At 53.1% G+C, this 10,673-nt stretch overlaps 1 protein-coding gene across 1 annotated transcript in view; it reads right to left on the bottom strand.

Annotated features, from left to right (window-relative positions):
• GRAMD2A (GRAM domain containing 2A) overlaps positions 1 to 1,625 on the bottom strand; it is a 93,242-nt gene extending 91,617 nt beyond the window's left edge. Inside the window, exon 1 of the mRNA XM_075069470.1 lies at positions 1,539 to 1,625. The gene's annotated coding sequence lies outside the window, so the exon portion shown is untranslated. The remainder of the gene's footprint in view (positions 1 to 1,538) is intronic.
• Between the last annotated feature and the right edge of the window lie 9,048 nt (positions 1,626 to 10,673).

A 10,673-nucleotide genomic window follows, 5' to 3' on the forward strand; every position in this document is an offset into this window, starting at 1 on the left:
GACACAGCACCAGCAAAAGGGTTCAGTGAGGAAGGATCTTTAAGAGAAGCAGGCATCTCTGCCTCCTGAAAGGAGGTGTTGACAATGAGTGCCAATAATGGTCCCAACATCTTCCCCGTGATTTTCACCAGCCAGAAGGGACATTGAGCTAGGACTTGTGGTTTATATCCCAGTTCCACAGGGCCTCCAGAACCTCAGGAAGCAACCCCTGGCTGAAACTCAAACAGAAAAATTCCTTGTTTGACCCTCAGCCAGAGACACAACTCCTCTCTGAGAGATAGACAGCTCTGTCCTCAAGCAATCTCCACAGCAAAGTATTTGGAGAACTGCTAGTTGCAGGCAACCTTTAGCTCTATTACAGCTGCATATAGCCTGGATTAATCATCTTGTGCAGCGCAGAGCACTTCTAGAGATTGGAAATCTCCAGAGGCTGCAGCAGAGGAACCCCGTTCTTCACTTCCTGTACAGCCCCAGGATGGAACTGCAAAGTCCTGTGTTCAGCCAGGCTTGGAGAGAGACTTCTGCAACTAGCACAAGAGCCTCTTTCCTCCTGCTTCACCTGTCACAGGTCAGCACCACCTCACACTGGATGAACAGGTATTTAGCGGCTATGGTATGGACAGCAGCAGGTAAGAGAGGAAGATAATCCTAGCAAGCTGTGTACAGGCTCGTTCCATTAGCTTAGGAGGGCAGACCAAGAAAATAGGTCCTTCGCCTCAGCCTCAAATCAAACAGCAACAGCAAGTCAGTGCCAGGGTGTAACCTAACTTCCCTGCCCCCGTCCCACCACAGCAACAACTGGGTGACACGTGTGCCATGACAGTTACAGATCCTGAGTTAACCCCACAGTATCCTCCCACGCGTGGACAGAGAGCGATTGGCCTTGCAGATTCCAACCCAGGAGGATCGGGGATACTCAGCTACAGACTCTGCCGTGCCAGGGAGCAAACTCGCACTCAGCAGGCACTGCAAGGTATGGCAGAGTCCCTCCGCGTTACAGATCAGCTGCACCCAACACCACCTTGCCATCTGACGGCCCCCTCGTATAAGCCAGCAGATGCCGTCTGGGCTGAAGGCCCCCTACACAGTAACAAGATCCGTCTCTGTCACTGCTGCAAAAGGAGCATGAATGGAAATGTGGGCCCCTGCCAGCCAACTCCCCGGGACATGCGCCAGGAGAGGCCAACTGGGGTCTGACCGTACAAAGGAAGCGCTGCTGGCACCACCTGGAGCGAACTTCCCTTCGATCCCCTGGCACACAACACGGCAGCCCAAATATGCTGCTCCCTGTGGCCTGGCTACACTATCACCCCACGCCCCTTTCATCACATCCAGCCTGCGCCCCAGCCCGATCCACCCCCTCTCCTCCCCAAGGCCCAGCCTGAGCCCCACGCCGGACCCAGCCTGCGCCCGTCTTCTCCCCGCTGTGCTGCCCAGTCTGTACCGCCTGCCTGGTCCCCGCACCATCCTCCTGCACAGCCTGAGCCCCTGCCCGGCCCTCTCCGCCCCCCAGTTCCACCCCTGCCCGGCCCCGGTACCTGGGCGGCGGCGGCGGCCCCACACTCTCCCCCCGGCTCGGCGCCGTCAGCCCCAGCGACTAGTTCCAGTCCCAGGGCCGGCCGCTCGCTCCCAATTCCCACCCAGCGGCCTCTCATTGGCTGCGGGGAGCCCCGCCCCAGAGCTCACAACTTCCTCCGCATTCTCCCATTGGCTACTACACGCCTCGTCCCCAGAACCCTCCCCGCGCTCAGGTGAGGGGCGGAGCCTGGCGGCGGCGCGTGCTCCCAGACAAGGGCATGTGCTCTGCCCCCCCTCATAGCCCCCACCCCGGGCATCTTCCCCCTCCCCTTTCCAGCCCCCACGTCTTATGCCCCCGACAGGCACCTCCCCCTGCCCCGCGCATCCCTCCCTCCCCTCTGAGCCCCCACCCCGGCACTTCCCCTCCCCTTCCCACCCCCCCACAGGCCCCCCCTGCCGCGCGCATCTCCTCCCCTCTCATAAGCCCCCACCGGCCATCTTCCCCCTCCCCTTTCCCAGCCCCCCCGACAGGCACCTCCCCTGCCCCGCGGCATCTCCTCCCTCCCTCATAGCCCCCGTCCCGGCATCTTCGCCCTCCCCTTTTCCCTACCACCCCCGACAGGCAAACCCGCCCCTGCCCGACTGCATCTCCTCCCACCTCATTGCCCCCCCCCGGCATTCCCGCCTCCCCTTTCCCAGCCCCCCAGCAGGCACCTCCCCCCTGCCCCGCGCATCTTCCCCTCCACTCATACCCCACGCATTTCCCCCTCCCTTTCCCCCCCACCGACAGCACTCCTCCTGCTCCGCGCATCTCCCTCCCAGATCATGAGACCCGCCCTTAGCCCGATCTCCCCTCCCCTTTCCAGCCCCCCCCCCCCACAGCACCTTCCCTTCCCCTCATAGGCCTCTCCCCCCGGGCATCTTCCCCCTCCCATTGCCCAGGCATCTGTCCCCTTCTCGGGCATTTCTCACCCTGCCCCTTATAAGCCCCCCCGGACACAGGCATATCCTCCCACCCAACCCCGACAAGAGCATCCCCTACCCCGCCTCTCTTAGTCCCCTCTCCCCTTGCCCAGCCCCCTCCGACAGGGGCATCTGTTCCTTGCCTCTCATAGCCCCCCCCCACAGAGCCCACCCCTCCCCTTTCCCAGCAGAGGCCTCTCCCCACTCATAGCCTCCCTGACATGGGCATCTCCCCACCCCTTTCCCAACCCTTCTCCTCCAAACAGGGGCATCTCCTTCCTGCCCCTCATAGTCCCCTCAATAGGTGCATCTTCCACCCCCTCTCTGGTGGAGTTTCTGGAAGTTGGACTGTCCCAGGCCCTAGTTTTAGTCTGTACCTGGCCCCACAGCCCTCCTGCTCTATGTCACATTGTTCCTTCTCAGGATGCTCTGCAGGGATCCTGACCAAGGAGCTGGCATGGCAAGTAGCACGTGAGGCTGATCTGAGCCTGCCATGGGGCCAGCCAAGAGTAGGATAAGTCCCTGCACTAGGTGTGTGCTGCCCCACACTCTCCAACCTGAGCCCAGTAGGGCTGATTAGATTAATGAAGATTGGGTCTCCCCCTTCCACCACAGTGGCAGCACTGGTAACGTGAGAGCAGGGTCAGATTCACTAGCCCTGATTCCCCACTACCTTACATTGTGTGTAGTCATTTTCATGTGGGTGTCAAACGATACCAACCAGACTTGGTCCTGTTTGACACCCTCTGAGTTCAGAAGCACAAGGCACAGGGTGGAGGTTTTGGCCCACTCCTCCAACGTGTCATTAAGGTATTTATTTTGATTAATAAAGCATAAACAAGTGCCCATCCCATGCTCTGGGCACCCTTTGCATCAGTGAATTCTCCCCACAACATCCCATGGTAGGCTATACACTTAGCTCCAATGCTATCCACCTGGGCTTGCACTGGCCCAAGGGATCCAGTAACCCCTCTCCACCATAATGAAACCCCTCCATCTGCTGCCTCCCCACAGGCGTGGCAGAGGAGAAGTCTTGGTAGCCTTGCACTTAGCGTGCCAGCATCCAGGCTGATTGTGAAACAGCCTCATGCAAGATATTTATAGAGTGCCAATCAGCACAAGGCCCAGGTGCTAAATTACATGCTATAGCACAACTTTTCATAAAGCCAGAATCACTTTCATTTTCTTACTCGTTCCCTATTCTTGCAGTGCCCACCACAGATCTGTACCAAGTACCAGGATCCTCCTGAGAGGAGCCATCTGGCTTGCGGTGAGGTTGAGACAACCCGCCAGTGTGTCTCAGCAATAGCTCAGCCTGGCTGCCTCTCTCTTTTCTTTAGCTCTTTCTTCCCCAGCCCAGTAATGGACTCGTTGCGTGTCGGGGAGTTGGGGGGTGATGTTGTACTCCATATGTTTATGGAAATATGCCTGTGAATATGAATGTAATGTAACTGGAAGATGCTTTACACAAAAAGGTCTCTTGTAAGGTGTCATTACAAAGTTTATGATCTACTGAGTGTGTTCATCCCATTTGTTTGCACGTATTATTTTTATGTCTGGAATTAGGTGAATAAATTATAAACTTGTATTACTGATGTAAACATGTTAGGTGGAAGCCATTAAGAGTGATTTAGAATCAGTCACCTGTAAATGGCTCTGCTTACTTGCAAACCTTCCAGGGTACATGCAGACCAGCCCTGGAAGACTGGAGACTGGCGGGGGGTTGGGGTCTCACAGGACATGTGACCATGTCACATGATAGGAATCCATCTTAAACCTGGTGCTTTTCCATTTAGAAGGAGGGGTGGGGATCCAGAGAGACAAAAGATTCCTGCATTATGCCAAAGAGATGGGGGAGGGGGGTGGAACAGAACAAAGGGGGCCAGTCATGAAAAATCCCCTAGTTACCACCCAAGCTGGACTTAACAACAAGTGTACCAGGGAAAGGATTGGACCCAGACTAGGAAGGAGTCTAGTCTGTGAAAGAAGCTTATTGGATCATCTCTGAGGGTGAGATTTACCTATATTCAGTTTCTTAAATGTATTAGGCTTAGACTTGTGTGTTTTGTTTTATTTTGCTTGGTAACTTACTTTGTTCTGTCTGCTATTACTTGAAACCACTTTAATCTACTTTTTATGCTTAATGAAATCACTTTTATTAATTAACCCAGAGTAAATTATTAATACTGGGGGGAGTGAACAGCTGTGCATATCTCTCTATCAGTGTTATAGAGGGCGGACAGTTTATGAGTTTACCCTGGATAAGCTTTATACAGAGTCAAATGGATTTTCAGGGGGTTTGGATCCCATTGGGGTCTGGGTGCTGGAGACAGGAGTACTTGCTGAGCTGTTTTCAGTTGTCTGCAGCTTTGAGGGCATGGTTCAGACTCTGGGTCTGTGTTGCAGCAGGCTAGCTTGTTTGGCTCAACAAGAAAGGGTTCTGGACTCCCAACCCATCAGAGAAAACAGGCTCAGCTGTAGTTTCGGCACATCAGGTGACAGTCCCAAGGGGGTCTCTGTGACCAAACCCATCACAGGGGGAGCTCAGATTCCAACACTGCAAGCAAAAGCGCAGGTCCTGGGCAAGGGTGAAAAGCAGCCAGAAGACTCCTTCAGAAAATATCCAGCATAGGTAGTATTATAGGAGACACTCCCATCCCTGGCTCTTATCTAGTGCTTTTCATCAGCCAATTGCAGAACTCTCCACAAAGGACGGCAGTATGATTATCTCCATTTTACCAATGGGGAAACTGAGGCACAGAGCAAGAACATGCTTTGTCCCTAGTCACTCAGCTAGCCAGCTGCGCAGCTAGGATTAGAACTAGGATTCCTGAATTCCTGCCCAATGCATTAGCCACTAGGCCACACTGCCTACCACACCTATCACAGCAGGGTAATGGAGGAGCCATATGAGGCACTTCAGAGAAGTTTATTGCCTCCACCTGTGTTTTTTCCTGAGGTGCTATCATGACCCAGGCCAGTGCCTGGAGTAATGTACAATACTGCACCAGAACCAAACAATGGAACTGTCCATGCTATGAATGCTTCCCAAAAGAGTTAAGTTATTTAAACTTAAAGCTATTAGAGCCCAACAAATCTGCCATGAATCAGTCTGTGTTTGCTCAGGGAATAGGAGGCATCTCCTGTGCAGCAATCAGAGAGAGGGTGATGGGTATTTGACAAAGTGGCCTGAGGCAGAATGCCATCTTGCGTGCTGGAGGTGTGTAGTCAGGAGTCCAGGCACATTGGCCCTCTGATTCAGCAGTGAACACTTCTACAGAGGTAGAATTTCCCCAGCCCTCATTTTGCAGCACAAAATCCTTTCCAACGTACAAGAGGCAGCTGCCTTTGTGAGTGCCCGGCAGTATCGCAGGAAATAGCAAAGCAGACACCTGCATCATTAAAAGATCCCTTGGCAATCTTTGCAAGAGTAGGTGCTGTCCCTAGGGCCCTGGCCAACTTCTAACATGCCTAATTATGTTGTACCAACCTGGAAACACTCTGCCAATCTACGTTCCCTAGAGTTTCAAATCAGGAAGTTAATAATCCCATCTCTTCCTAAGAAAGGGAACAAAAATACTCCCCTGCAAAAATGACTTCTTCCTGTGTGCTGTTCAAATAGGTGCCACGTTTCACCTCAGAAATGGCTGCACCGTTTTGCCCAAGTGGGGACTGCAGGCTGTAGCCCTGAGGTTCTGTACTAAGGTTCTTTGGGAACCTTCAGGCTGACAACAGATGGTGGCTTTGTGGAGAAAGGCACTGAGACAGTAGATTCTGACTGCACCACTGCAGCAAATTCATGGCTCCTGAGCAATGCACTCAAAACTGAAGAGCAAGAAAATCTTCCCATGCTTTGATCACTGTAGCACTGGCAGAAAAGAATCTGCACCACTTCTCCACTGGTGTGAATCAGTATGTGGTGCTCAGTGATTGCCCACGTCCTCCAAAGGTGTTTAGATTCATAACTTCCACTGAAATCAATGGGAGTTTGGTGCCTAAATACCTGCGAGAATCAGGGCCCTGCTTTATGCTAAATCAGTTCCAGTTTCCAACTGGTTGCGCATAACCACAACCAGGGATGGCTCCAGGCACCAGCCAAACAAGCAGGTGCTTGGGGTGGCCAAGCGGAAGGGGCGTCACATTGGGCTGTTCGGCGGCGGGTCCCTCGGTCCCTCTCAGAGGGAAGGACCTGCCACCGAATTGCTGCCAAAGAAGAAAGTGGCGTGATGGAACAGTCGTTGATTGCAACTTTTTTTTTTTTTTTTGCCGCTTGAGGCTGCAAAAACCCTGGAGCTGGTTCTGATCACAACCAGAGCTGGGAAGCTCAGCCCTTAGAGGCCCAGTCCCCAACACCACACAGTGTAGCTTCATTGACTTCCCTGGAGCTACACTAACTTATTCCTGCTGAGGAACTGGTCCCTCATGCAGGGCAAAATCCTGGCCACGCTGGGATTTCTGCAGTGGAGGAAGAATTCACCCATGTAGCCTCCATCAGGGAGGGTCTAATTTCCTGAAGTTTGATACTGGCTAATGAGCATGCTCATCTCACCTGTTCAGGGTCCAGCACACTCTCTTCAGTGTATATTCCCGCTATCCAAGGGAATCAGGTACCTGCTGGCAATTAACCAATAGGCATCCTAAGGTAAAATGGTGAGCCGCCTGGTGGCTGGCACAGAGCTGGCTGCAGCAAGCTTGCCAGCCACCAAGGGCAGCAAACCATTCAGGCCAAAGTTTTCCAAAGTGATCACTAAAAGAACAGGAGTGCTTGTGGAACCTTAGAGACTAACAAATTTATTTCAGCATAAGGAACACAAGTACTCCTTGTTGCGGATACAGACTAACATGGCTGCTACTCTGAAAAGTGATCACTGAGTCCGAATGCCTCCATTTTTGGGCGCCTGATTTTGAGATGCCTCAGGTCTGATCTTCAGAAGCATCGAGTGCCCCAAACTTTGTGTGAAAGCAGCAGGAGTATCCACAGACCTCAGACATCCAAAAGCCGTGGCCACATTTGAAAAGGTGGGTCTGTGTCAGGGCAACTATTGGGTGTTTGCCAGTTCGTCTGAGATTCACCCATCCTCTCACGCTCTCAGAGAGTGGCTTTAGTATGTCAGTATTAGATTATTCCCTTACAGGAACTCTTCCTCTGATCCCTGATGGCTAAGAGAGCCCTGCTGGTGCCGTGCGCATTTCACTGGCACCTCTCAGGGGAATTCTGGCAATATCTTGGGAATGCTGCTCACTCACCCTGCTCTCCATGTTGGCTCACTAACATCAGGGAGAGCACAGCCCAGGTTATTTACAATCTGCTCTGTTCTGTGCCTAGTTTCTATCTGCAGTTCTGCCACTGACCTGCTGGATGACCTTGGGCACATCACTTCCTTGCCCTGTGCCTCAATTTCCCCATCTGTAAAATGGGGCTAATGATACTGCTGTCCTTTGTGAAGCACTTTGAGATCGACTGAGGAAAGGTGCATGCTAAGAACTAGGGATTATCATCACTACCTTGTCTTGTCTGCCAGCTCTTCTGGGCAGGAACTGTCTCTCACTAGGTGTTTGTACAGCACCCAGCACAATGAGACCCAAGTCTCCGTTGAGGAATGCAGGTGCCATAATAATACAAACATGTAGTAATTAGCATGACAAATAGAACAATTGGGAAGGTCCACAGCTCAATAAAGTCCCTTTGTGGCTTTGCCCCTGCCCGTTTGCACACATGGCAGACTGTGGCATGGGCACACACTGTCACTAAGAGTGTGAAATACACACAAAGACCAGGGCAGGTGCTCAGAGATCGGGTTCATTTGCCAGGACAGTTCTGTTTTAACCACTTCACTACTCTCGGACCTCTGTGCTGATCGTAGCACATAACGAAGCCTGGGATTTTTCAAGGAGCCGAAAGCAACAAGGTGCCCAACTCCCATGGACTGTCACTGGAGTCTGGTTGCCTAACTCCTGTAGGTACCCTTGTCAGTCCCAAAGGATTCAGGCTCTAAGGGGAGAATTGGTACTTATTCAGCAGCCAGTTAAACCTCAGCCTCTCGCAAGTAGCACTGGGCTTCATGCAGGCATTGCCTCTGCTCAGTGCCGAATAGTGCTCCATGCAGGTCCCTCCCTCCAAGCAATGAGGCCCCTGGGCCAGTCCCACCGGTAGGAGAAGTCGGTGGAGTTAGCCTGGGGGTGGTTTTGTCCCCTTTGCTTTCCAGGTCCAGCCCTCAAACAGTTTTTCCACCACACCCGCCTCCACATGACATCAGTGGAAAGTCTGAGCCAGCAGCCACACGGAACTTTCAAACCCTCTGAAAGCAGGAAAATCTCTCATTTGCCTTTCCGCATCTTGTGGCGCAGACAGTGTGTTGGCATCTCGTCCGATCACAGAGCTGGTTACCCTCTCAGCACACAGGCTGGGCACCAAGCAAATGCCTCAGATTCACTGTGGGGCTCAATCACCTGCTAGAACCATTCATTCCCTCTGTCAGGAATGTGAGCCCATGTAGTGACAAACTCCTCCTGAGAAGGGCAGAGTCTTGCTCCTGGGGACTCAGCATCTCGCAGGATCCAACCCTGCACGTACTAGTTAGTCAGAGTAAAGCTCTTCTCTGGGCATGGCTGGGTCTTGCTGGCTGCTTTGAGCCAGCTCTGTGATCTGCCTATGCAGCAATCAGAAAACAAGGGTGCAGACCAGAAGGGGGCCATGCTGAGGAGAGAAGAGCTTGTAGGATATTTCAGCCCAGAGCAGAGTCTCACAGGCCAGCGCTGAGGCCTTAAAAATACCTACCCATAACAGAAGTACTGCTAGCCACTGACCTGTGCTGCTCACCTCAGATCGAGGGCTGGGAGAGCAAACAGGCCTGTGGTTCCCTGCTTGTGCAAACTAGCAGGGATGGGACAGCACTGTCCAATTTACACTCATCCTTTGAGTGAATAAATACTCCTGTGGCTCACTGTGCAGGCACAAGCGGTGGACATGGCTCAGGACTTGCCTGACAAGGCACGGTGAATGCTGGGCTGATTGTATGAACATTAGTGACTCTGGTCAGAGATTAGACTGTTTATATAACTCTGTAAACTGATTACAAATCTTGGTTCACACATATTTGCCTTGCCTTTGCTGATTAGTCAGCTCCAAAATCATGGTTCAATTACCAGTTTACAACTACCAGGGCCCGACTCTCCTCTGTCTTACACCAGGGCCAGAAAGGAGTCAATCGGCCTGATTCTGACCCAGTCACACTCTTCTCACACTGGAGTGTCTCCTCAGGCCAAAGTGGAGTAACACTGGGGTGAAGCTGGTACAACTGAGAGCAAGGCCCGCTGTGCAAACCTCATTCTCCTCACAGCGCTGGTGCTTTTGTGTAAGGATGGGGGATGGTTGCAAGATCTGTCTCAGCTGCTGGGTCAGACCTCGGTTCCTGCTAAGAACTTTGCACTGGTGCAGGGAACAAAGTGACCTGAAAGCTGCCCTAATAAGGTTGTAGAGAGTTTGCTTGGCACTGAGGAATCATGGACTGGCCAATTTTCCACCAGCCTTCCTGGGACCCCCTCATTCCTTTGCACATGGCGCTCCACTAAGCTTCACGTGCATTATGGTCCCTAGGGGCTAGTCCAAGCAGGTGGAAGTTACAGCAGCCCTTAGCACCCAGGGGCACTTTGATCCCAGGCTGGCGGCAGGACTGGGGGAGGCTGAGAGCTCCCTTTGCCTCCCCTCACTCAGTCATGCCAGACTCTGCAGTGGTGCAGCTGAGGACAGAGCCCCAAGGCTGTATCTGGGGCCTCTCACTGAGCCCAAGACTCATCTGCTTTTATCCCACCCAACTCCAGCAGAGCTTGGGGAGCCATTGGCCAGCCAATGGTGCCACCGGGGGAAGAGCCAGGGCCCCCAGGGATGGACAGGTGGATAAGGAGAGGATGACAGGACCATTGGAAGTTTACCTGGGCTGGGGGACCTGTGGCAGAATTGCCCTGCCCCTGCCCCGTGCCCATCATCCCCACCTAAAACAGCCTCGGAGGGAGGAGAGCTTAAGACTCCCATTGGGGTAGTGGGAGCTGTGAGTGCTCAGCACTACTCGGTGGGGGCGCTCAGTCCCCCAGGCTCCCTTGGAGTGCCCCAGCTGCTTACACGTGTCTCTTACGGAAGTTGGGCCCAGTCAGATGGGCAGCCTGTGATAAGAGTCAGCTGCCCCTAGGGCATA

The sequence above is a fragment of the Chelonoidis abingdonii genome, chromosome 9, assembly GCF_003597395.2.
Source record: "Chelonoidis abingdonii isolate Lonesome George chromosome 9, CheloAbing_2.0, whole genome shotgun sequence".
NCBI lineage: Eukaryota > Metazoa > Chordata > Testudines > Testudinidae > Chelonoidis > Chelonoidis abingdonii.